Below are 9,936 nucleotides of genomic sequence, written 5' to 3' on the forward strand. Positions count from 1 at the left end.
ACAGGGAAACATCCAGTATTACATTAATATCTGGTATTAATGTTTAAGTTTGTTGATCTAATTACTATAGACATGTTTTTAGTCATCCACATTAATACTTTTATTATGTTTAGGTGTAATATAAGCTAAATAAATCTTGTTCTATCTGTTACAAATCTGTCAGCAAGGAAAGTAACTTTATGTGAAGAAACTTTTAAGGAAAAAAAATGTAAATAAGATAAGAGCTTTTAGAGGAACTCTATTAAGAATAATTATGCTTTAGGAATGCTTATCTAAAATAGTCTCTCCAGATTCTGGTAACTTGACAGTCTGAAATTGTGCTAAATTAAGTGATGGAAGCTTATTAAATAGCCAGGTCATTCCCAAATAAGATAAGATACTGAAACATTAATTACTGAACGCTGGATTCCTGTTACAGAGAAACTAAAGATAGTTTGGACTATTAAGGAATATGTTTGGTTCTATGTTCTCTAAAGTAAGCAAATGTTTTTAGAAATTATCACTGGTATTTATGTTCACCAATCTACAGAATGCTGACAGGTTGTGCAATTTTTTTCAGTCAACTTCTGAAACAGTGGAAATTCTTTTTCTCCTGTAGGAAAGTCAGAAAAAAACTCATTGGAGGCTTTCAAATATTAAAACACAGTGAATGACAACATCCCCAGATGAACCCTTCATCAGACCCTGCGTGTCCAACCACCTGAATACAGTGGCTCAGGTCCAGGCTGACACCAGCAGGGGGTGCCAGACCTCCCTAAGCCAGATAGCCAGTTGTCTAGTTTTGTCTAAGTAGGTTTTAACTTTTGATGTGGTATTAACACACAAACAAAAGCAGTTGTCATTGTTAATGATTTTAGTGTTTCTTTAGGTATGAGAAGAGGGAAGAATTAGGGCTCATAAAAATCCTTACCTGAAAATACCTATCTGAAGACCTGTTCTGCCAGTTTTCCCAGAGCACAGAGTGCCTTATTTCTGATTTCCACCCTGATCTCCTTTCAGGGGGTGTTGAAAGTCAGCAGTTGCATCAGCTCCTGATTTAAGTTTTTGCTGAGGCATAGAGCAAGTGCCAGTTTCCAGTCGGCAGGACCCCTTCATGGCCATAAATTTGACCATGATTTTGGGGGCATTTCATGACCATTTTGTCCTATGGTGGTAGGAATGCTCATTCCCAGGTCTAGCAAAGATTCCACTGATACATCACTCAATGTACAGTTACTGTGTTGCAGAAATCGATCCCGTGAGAAATGAAGCACCACACTTGGAGGGTTGGAGAAATCAGGTTTATTGAGCTGGTGGACCCAGAAGAACTAACTCTCCAAAATTCTGGGCCCCATTCCAGGTGAATTTTCTCCTTATATAGGTTAAGACACATAGCTACAGTTGGCATTAATTGATTGGCTACAGTTGGCATTAATTGATTGGCTACAGTTGGCATTAATTGATTGGCTACTCAGTTTCCATAGGTTATAGGTGATTACAGAGCGCGGTAGTTGTTAGGGGTTACATGCAAAGGGTTTTCAAACAAAGGTGAGCAGGGGCAGAAACAGAACATTCCATACTTATCTGATCATCCTTTAGGTTCCAGTTGATTGTTAAAGTATTTTGTCCTCACTTTAGTGCAGCAAGCAGATTTTACGAAGCAGAGCAGGCATAAAGCTGTGTATGAACTCCAGAGTTTCCTCATCAACTGGACTAGGACTTTTTGAGTACCCAAATCCTCTGAACCACCTGTCTAGTCTCTTATGATCCAGGAAAATATTCCCTCTTGTTGCTTCTTCCCTTATCTAGAGTTACACCATTATGATCATTGATCTCATTTTATCAGAGGCTCAGCCACACATTTGGTAATGTAAGAAATAACAATTTTGTAAAACAGGCAAAAAAAAAAAAAAATAGCCAGCTGTATTAGTAAGGCCATAAGTAAGAATTTAAGAAATTTTATTAGGTGCAGCCCAGTATATTCCCAGGTTGTCTGGCTTAGTCTGGTCTGTACCAATCCTTATCTTAAAGGGAAATTATATATTGGCATTGCCCATAAGGTACCCAGCTTAATATCCTAATGTTGCTAGACTGATTATCCTTAGTATGATTTAATTGTTCCAAACATAGAGGAGATTTTAGACTTTTTCAGTATCTTATTTTATTTGGGAATGACCTAGGTATTCAATAAACTTCTGTCACTTAATTTAGTGCAACTCTGGGATTTCAAGTTCTCAGAATCTGGAGAGACTATTTTAGATAGATAATTGTAAAACATAGTCATTCTTAATAGAGTTTACCTAAAAGGTTTTATCTCATTTACATTTTTTTTCCTTAAAAGTTTCTTCATCTCACCACTGCTCACTTTTTAATCTTTGATGGCCAGCCTCAGAACTGTCATGGCACTGGTGGGTATATCACTTACCTTGTGCACGTATTACATGAGTGTATACTGAGCCTTAAGATCTAGTGAAAGTCGACTCGCCCACCATCTTGGACCTATTTGGTTCTAATCAGTCTATATCATGTCCTTGGGCTATCTCATTTCTTTAAAGTTTGTGCCCTGTCCCCTTCCCTCCTGTTTCATTCCCCACTCAGAGATTTTACTCCCATATTCTTATGGAAAGCAGAGGGGTGATGGTCTATCTTCTGTAACTGCTTCAAGGCCGAGTAGGGGCATTGACCCTGCCTGTCAGGGAGTAAAAATCTCTGGGTGTCTGATCTACTCGCCCCAGGGACAGGACAGCACTTTGTTTTAAGTCTGTATGGGATTTGGAATTCTTGCATAGCCATCAACTCTATGTAGAACTGTTGTAATTGCTTCCATAGCCTTTCTATGAACCTCCTTGATGATGAAGCACTTTTTGTAATAGCATCAGGGTACTAAAGTATTTATAAATGACAAAAGCCTTAAAAGGCATGTTTAAACATCTGATTACAGTGTAATCAATAAAGAAACTTGGTCATAGTAACCAGAATTATGAATGATTACATTTTTATGCTCTTTATAGGAATATAATTCCTTTACGCTGTTGTGCCAGTTTTTGCTGTCCAACAAAGTGAATCAGCTGTATTTATACATATATCCCCATATCCCCTCCCTCCTGTGACTCTTTCCCACCCTCCCTATCCCAGCCCTCTAAGTCATCACCCATCATCAAGTTGATCTCCCTGTGTTATGCAGCAGCTTCCCACTAGCCATCTATTTTACATTTGGTAGTATATATATCTCAGTGCTACTCTCTCACTTCATCCCAGCTTCCCCATCACACCCCCCCATCCCGTGTCCTCAAGTCTGTTCTCTACATCTGCATCTTTATTCTTGCCTTGTCACTGGGTTCATAAGTACCATTTTTTTAGATTGCATATGTGTGAGTTAGCATACAGTATTTGTTTTTCTCTTCCTGGATTTCTTCACTAAAAATATGGAATGCTTCATGAATTTGCATGTCATCCTTGTGCAGGGGCCATGCTAATCTTCTCTGTATCCTTCCAATTTTAGTATATATGCTGCTGAAGTGAGCACTGAATGATTACATTTAACTTAACATACCATACAATCCTAGTTAAATATCTCTTGTTAAGATACCTTAGGGACCCTTATTTAAAGTACCCTAAAGTTAGGTGGAAATCAAAAGAAATAAATTTGACATTTGGAAAGTTTGTCAAAAAGTATTAAAACAGTTGGTCAAATAAGATCAGTCACTGTGAGACAATACTTATTCCTTAACCAAAGTAACACAAGATTTCAAAAGCAAATACAAATTACTTAAAGGCAAAGAAATTCACACCATCTGTTTTCAAAAGCAGCATTTCAAGAATACTGGAGGGATAAATGAATTCCAGTCTTGTTCTAGCCCATTCCTAACAAAATGCATTTATGAAACTCAATTCAGTCCAGTCTTAGAAAATCCTGATCATGCATAACTCTTTTTAGTATTTTTTTCACTTTTCTCACCTTTTATTGAAAACACATAACCTACTATTCTTAAAAGATTTCTTTTTCACATTGAGTTACTTTTCTTGTTGACAAATTTGTGACAGATAGAATAAGGTCTTATTTGACCTCTAATAAACCTATGTACAACCAAAATATTATACTTAACATTGATGACACCAACAACACATCTATATTAGTCAAACCATCAAGCTTAAGCCACCTTTAATACCAGATATCAGCTTAGCATTGAATATTTTCCAGATGACATGAACCTGAAGGTCATTCTGGTCAGATTATTTTCTGTTTCTGAGTATATAAGCACTTAGTTTTTTAAAAAGCCAATCAAGTAGAGCTCTTTTATGAATTACTTTTTGGCAATACCATACACCTACAGCACACATATAGATACATATGAACACACAAACAAACAGAGGCCATGTAGTTTCCATTCCAAAATTTCAGTCCTGAGGCAGGTACAACATAAAAATCATCATTTACAAGGGGTTGTATTCAAATTGGGATTCTAGCAGATGGATGAGTGTTTACAGAAAAGACACTTAGAATTTCTGTTTATCCTTGACAAGTCGAGTTCTAAATTAATTTACCCTCCTTTTAAAATTTGCATTAAAAAGATGGCAGACATAATGGTTCCTGAGAAGACCAGATATGACATTTGCATCTCAAGGGTTCAAGCAAGTTCCTCCCAGGATGACTTTGTTTCCCCTTTGTTTAATATTTACATTTGGTGGGCTTTGGATTATTTTTGGAGCCATATGTCTATATTCATTAGATCAACAGCAAACATTAATACCAGGCATTAATTTGATACTTAATATTTCCCAGCTCACATGAACCTGAAATTCATTTACCTTAACTTCTCTTGTACTTAGAATGTATAAGCACCTACTTTTCTTTAAGCCAATTAAATAGAGCTCATTTACAAATTAACCTCAGCAATATTATCCAAAGACAAAGACATATATCGAGACATACATGCATCCAGACAGACACAACGAGAGATCTCATAGCTTCATTTTCCAAGCATAGTCAGAAATTAGATATCATGACATAAAACTAACAGGAAAGGTCAAGTAGAGGGTCATCTAGAAGATCTGATGAAGAAGGAGACAGGGGGGTTGGGGGAATAAGGCAGCAACAGAAAGACATGTGGCATGACTCCCTCAGATCCAGATTCTAAGGGCCATAAAGGTCTAAACATAAGGAACCTCTGAGTCCTTCCCTTGCTTTTGACAAAAGAGGTCAAATTGGAGCACAAACAGTGCAATTGCCATTTTTCTTGGTCTCTTTTTTAAAATGTTTTCAAGTCTCAAAGTTTTGTTTTATTTATTTACTTATTTTTTATTTATTGGCTGCATTAGGTTTTCTTTGCTGGGCATGGGCTTTCTATATTTGCAGAAAGTGGGGGCTACTCTTCATTGTGGTGCACGGGCTTCTTTTTTTTAAAAAAAATTTATTTATTTATTTATTTAATTGGCTGTGTTGGGTCTTTTTTGCTGTGCGTGAGCTTTCTTTAGTTGCGGTGAGCAGAGGCTACTCTTCGTTTTGGTGCTCAGGCTCCTCATTGCTGTGGCTTCTCTTGCTGTGGAGCACGGGCCCTAGATGACTGGGCTTCAGTAGTTGCAGCACATGGGCTCAATAGTTGTGGCTCACGGGCTCTAAATCGCAGGCTCAGTGGTTGTGGCGCATGGGCTTAGTTGCTCCGCGTCATGTGGGATCTTCCTGGAGCAGGGATCGAACCCATGTCCCCTGCACTGGCAGGTGGATTCTTAACCACTGTGCCACCTAGGAAGACCCAGGGAATGGGCTTCTTATCGCGGTGGCTTTCTTTGTTGTGGAGCACGGGCTCTAGGCATGTGAGCTTCAGTAGTTGCAGCACATGGGCTCAGTAGTTGTGGCTCACGGACTCTTGGGGGCAGGCTCAGTAGTTGTGGCACATAGGCTTAGCTGCTCCATGGCATGTGGGATCTTCCTGGACCAGGGCTTGAACACGTGTCCCCTGCAATGGCAGGAGGATTCTTAACCACTGCACCACCAGGGAAGCCCACTTGATACTCTCTTAATAATTTAAAGAGAATGGTAAAATGAGCAAATGAAATTAGCCTGAGTACTGAACATCAGTAATAATTATATTGTTTGTAGGTGATATTTTGGATACAACAAGGTGATAAGGTGGGACAACAACAACATCGATACAGAGATGTCAAGTCCTACTAGGAAGTCTAATTTGTCAGCAGAAATAGTTAGGGAATCTAGCAGAAAAATGCAGTCACATGAGGAACAAAATACACAACACCTCATGCATAACAAATCTCCTGTGTCTAGTTAATTAATAAGTGATTGGACACAGAAAATCTAAGAAGAGCCTAGACTTGTGGCAAAGATTGGAGAAGAGGTGGAGGATCACTGGAAAATAACTCATTGGAGAGAGGGTCTAGATTCCAAAAAAAAAAAAAGAGAGAGAGAAAGAGAGAGAGAGAGACAGAAACAAACTGGACTGGGTTCAGTAGACACTAAAGTACCTGCAAACTATAGACTTCCCATCATAGACGAAATAAGTATGGGACTGTCCCAGCCTCAGTATTCTACAGGTAAAGGCTAGTACCGATCTTCAGTTATGTTTTCCTTCTTACTCCACCAGCCCTTACTGAGACATTGTCTCTGATGCTTATCAGTGAGGCTTTTTGTTCTCAGTGGTCTGTCCGGGGGAATCCTATTTCAGTTTTCACTGAGGCTGGGAGCAGAGAATTATAGGAAAGGGGTAAGAGGGACATGTTCTTTTTTTTTTTTTTTTTTTGGCACACGGGCTTAGTTGCTCCGTGGCATGTGGGATCTTCCTGGAGCTGGGATCGAACCCGTGACCTCTGCATTGTCAGGCGGATTCTTAACCACTGCGCCACCTAGGAAGCCCGAGGGACATGTTCTTATCAGCTGAATGGTGGATTTCTCAGAGTTCGTCATTAACTAAATTGTTCTAGTGATTTTTCTACCCCTCAAAACCTCAGATCTCTTGAGGTACAAATATTAGAGAATGGAAAATTTTCAGGCAACCTTGTCTATATGTAGGCAACAGTGGGGGAAGAAAGTATGTTCTCCAAGGAGAAATTCTTTCTTGTTTTGAGTTACAAGTGACAAGATATCCTCTAAGGAATGTTTAATTTCTACAAGAACCAAACATGGAAGCCTTTGTAGATATTACGGAGGGCTCCATTTATTACCTCTAAATAGAGGGGAAGGGGCAGCAATTATCCAGGTAGATTCACTTGAAGAGTATTGAGGAAATATATGTGGCAAATATAAATGATATGTAAAGTTTGTCAAGGAAGGGGAGGATGGAGATAAAATGTAGCCTAAAGGGAGTAACTAATATGAGAGTGTTAAACCTAAGATTCGACGTAAGCTATGGCAACACACTGAATTTCAAATTGAATGATGAATTTAGTGCAGGCATTTGAATACACAAGAATTTCTAGGTGCATAATTTACAGGATGTATTACACACTCTAAACCACCAACAATCATAATGCACTGTATCTCCAGTTTACAGGACATGGTTCCAGAAATCAAGGGTTGGAAGCAGAAGTGAACCTGTGTAACATCACTCCCAGTAGCCATGTGGGGAGTTTGTGCTCCAGGTCTCCACACTTCTGGCCTCTGCAGGTTTGGAGGCCTTGACACCTAAGAAGACAACACTTCCAGAGACATGGCAAAAGTCCCTTTGAACTTCAAGCTATGCTACTGCCTGACATTTCAGATTCTTCATGTCAATAACAGGAGCCACCTTCCAGGCAGGGGTAATTGACCCTGGTGATCAGTGTCACTGTATGACCATGGCAGTGGGCACTGGTACCCAACTGAGCTCAGTCAGTGGCTGGAAGCAGGAGCAACCTCAGGGCAAACACAGTGGTGGATACAGATGGTGGTCAGTTATGCTCCCACAACAAGAGTTCTGAGTGGTGTGACCTCGGGTGAGGTGCCCTCCTTTAGATGAGGGCAGTTCTCATAGAGAAGGCTCAGGGCTGTCATATGGCTGCACTCCGTATGTTTGGAAAAATAAGCCTTTAATTCTGAGGGGAAAAGAGAGCATTACAGTACAGGATTGGCTACAGTAAGTCCTATCAGCAGTTTGGATTGTGATCTGCAACAGCATCGACAGGGCCCATGGGAGCTTCTTTGTGATGCGTGGAGGTCAGGAGTTTGGAAGGCCTTTCCTTAGGAAGTAAGGGCCAAACCAAGAACTGAAGCATCATGAGTAAGCCTTAGCCAAGCATAATCTTGTCTTTCTGACTTTCTTCTCTATAAAAATCCAATTCTCTCTACCACTACTGCCATTAGAGAGAACAGCAGACCAACACACGCCACTGCCACGTGAAAGTTATTAGTGGCGTGTTTTTCAGACATTAAACTGAAGGTCAAACTAACATTTTTTTCCTTCTGCAAATAAGTTGTACCGGAGATGTAATACTATAGGTGACATGAACAGATGCACATGTGAAATTGTTCTAGATGGTTATTATTTCCATTATGTTAAAATAGTTTTTGTAACTAGTCTTTAGTTTTTTATTGGTACTTATTTAAAAATGAAGTTTTACCATTTGTTTAAATGTTGTTTTGTTTCTCCCAAAAATATATACACTGTATGAAATTTGGGTCTTTATTTTGTACAAATGTAGGCCCTATGAGTTAATAAATATTTAAAGGTACAAGTCAGTCAGTCACAGCATTGCTATTACTAGCACTGGAAATAAAGTAGTTGCAGCTTCTAGGGCAAAAAAAGGAGAAAAAAAGAAAAAAGAGAAAATGAACTTGAGCACAGAAATGTTTCAGTCTTTATTATTTCTAGTCTTTCCCTGATTCTAAATATCAGCTATATGAATTGAACATTTGCAAGTATAAGAAACTTGAATAATGTATATAATCTACCTGTTCATTTTGGAATGTCTTGTTTTCCATATACATTTTTTTAATTAAAGAATTTTATTGAGATATAATGTATATACAATAAACTGCATATATTTAAAGTGTAAAATTTGATGCTTTTTATTAGTAATGTATATATGGCAATCCCAGTCTCCCAATGGAACCCCACACCAAGTGGAAGAAGTTAACTACATGATGACCAGAGTGTAGCCATGACATAAACTGCCACAATTCTGAGAACTGCCATCAAAGGAAATGGGAAGAAACCTACCCTGGAACTGAAGATTAACTGTATTTAAAACAATCAAGATGACTTTGGTTTGACCAGCACATGACCAATTTCAAGAAGACTGTCAGAGCTGACTGTACTGTTTCTGCATGTAGCCCCCTCTCTTCTATATAAAAGCTCTTGCCACCTGATTGTCATGGGGGTGGGGGGAGTTGACCTTTAGATAGTTGTCTGCCCTCCACCCCAGTTGTTGGCATTCAGAGTAAAACAAACTTTCCTTTCCACCAACCTTGCCTCATCATTGCTTTTTGCGCAGCAAGCAGCCCGACCCAACCCTGCTAGGACCTTAATATTGAACTTCCAGCCTCCAAGATTGTGAGAAAATAAATTTTTATTGTTAAAGTCGCCCAGTCTGGTATTTTGTTATTGCAGAAAGTAATACAGGCAGCAATTCAAAATCCTCTTTCCTCATGTTTTACTTGAGTCATGTCTGCTATAACTATTTCAATGGAAGCAGTGGCAAGCTTTGCCCAGCTCCAGTTGGACAGCACCTTGCCACAGTCTCATGCCAAATACCTCCTGATTTCTGCTCTGAAGCTTCTCTGATACCCACACTATGGGACATTTGAGGGAATCTGGTCTATATTCAGAAATGTGCAAGTCAGAAACATGGTGATGCCAATCTCTCTAGGACCACCTCTGGCCCATACAAAGCATGAGCTGATGTCTCTTCATCTATTGAGTGGAAAGTTCTGAGACACATATGATGTATCTCAGAAGGGTTTGGTGGGATTTAGCACCACTCATCAATAAAGGAATTAAAATTAAAAAAGGGGGGAGGGGGAAATAA

At 39.2% G+C, this 9,936-nt stretch overlaps 1 non-coding gene across 1 annotated transcript; it reads right to left on the reverse strand.

The window, feature by feature from the left end:
- Positions 1-3,398: 3,398 nt before the first annotated feature.
- On the reverse strand, positions 3,399-3,505 carry LOC130837589 (U6 spliceosomal RNA). Its single transcript, XR_009049362.1, has one exon. It is a non-coding gene; the product is annotated as a U6 spliceosomal RNA (small nuclear RNA).
- Between the last annotated feature and the right edge of the window lie 6,431 nt (positions 3,506-9,936).

This window comes from Hippopotamus amphibius, chromosome 15 (genome assembly GCF_030028045.1).
Source record: "Hippopotamus amphibius kiboko isolate mHipAmp2 chromosome 15, mHipAmp2.hap2, whole genome shotgun sequence".
NCBI lineage: Eukaryota > Metazoa > Chordata > Mammalia > Artiodactyla > Hippopotamidae > Hippopotamus > Hippopotamus amphibius.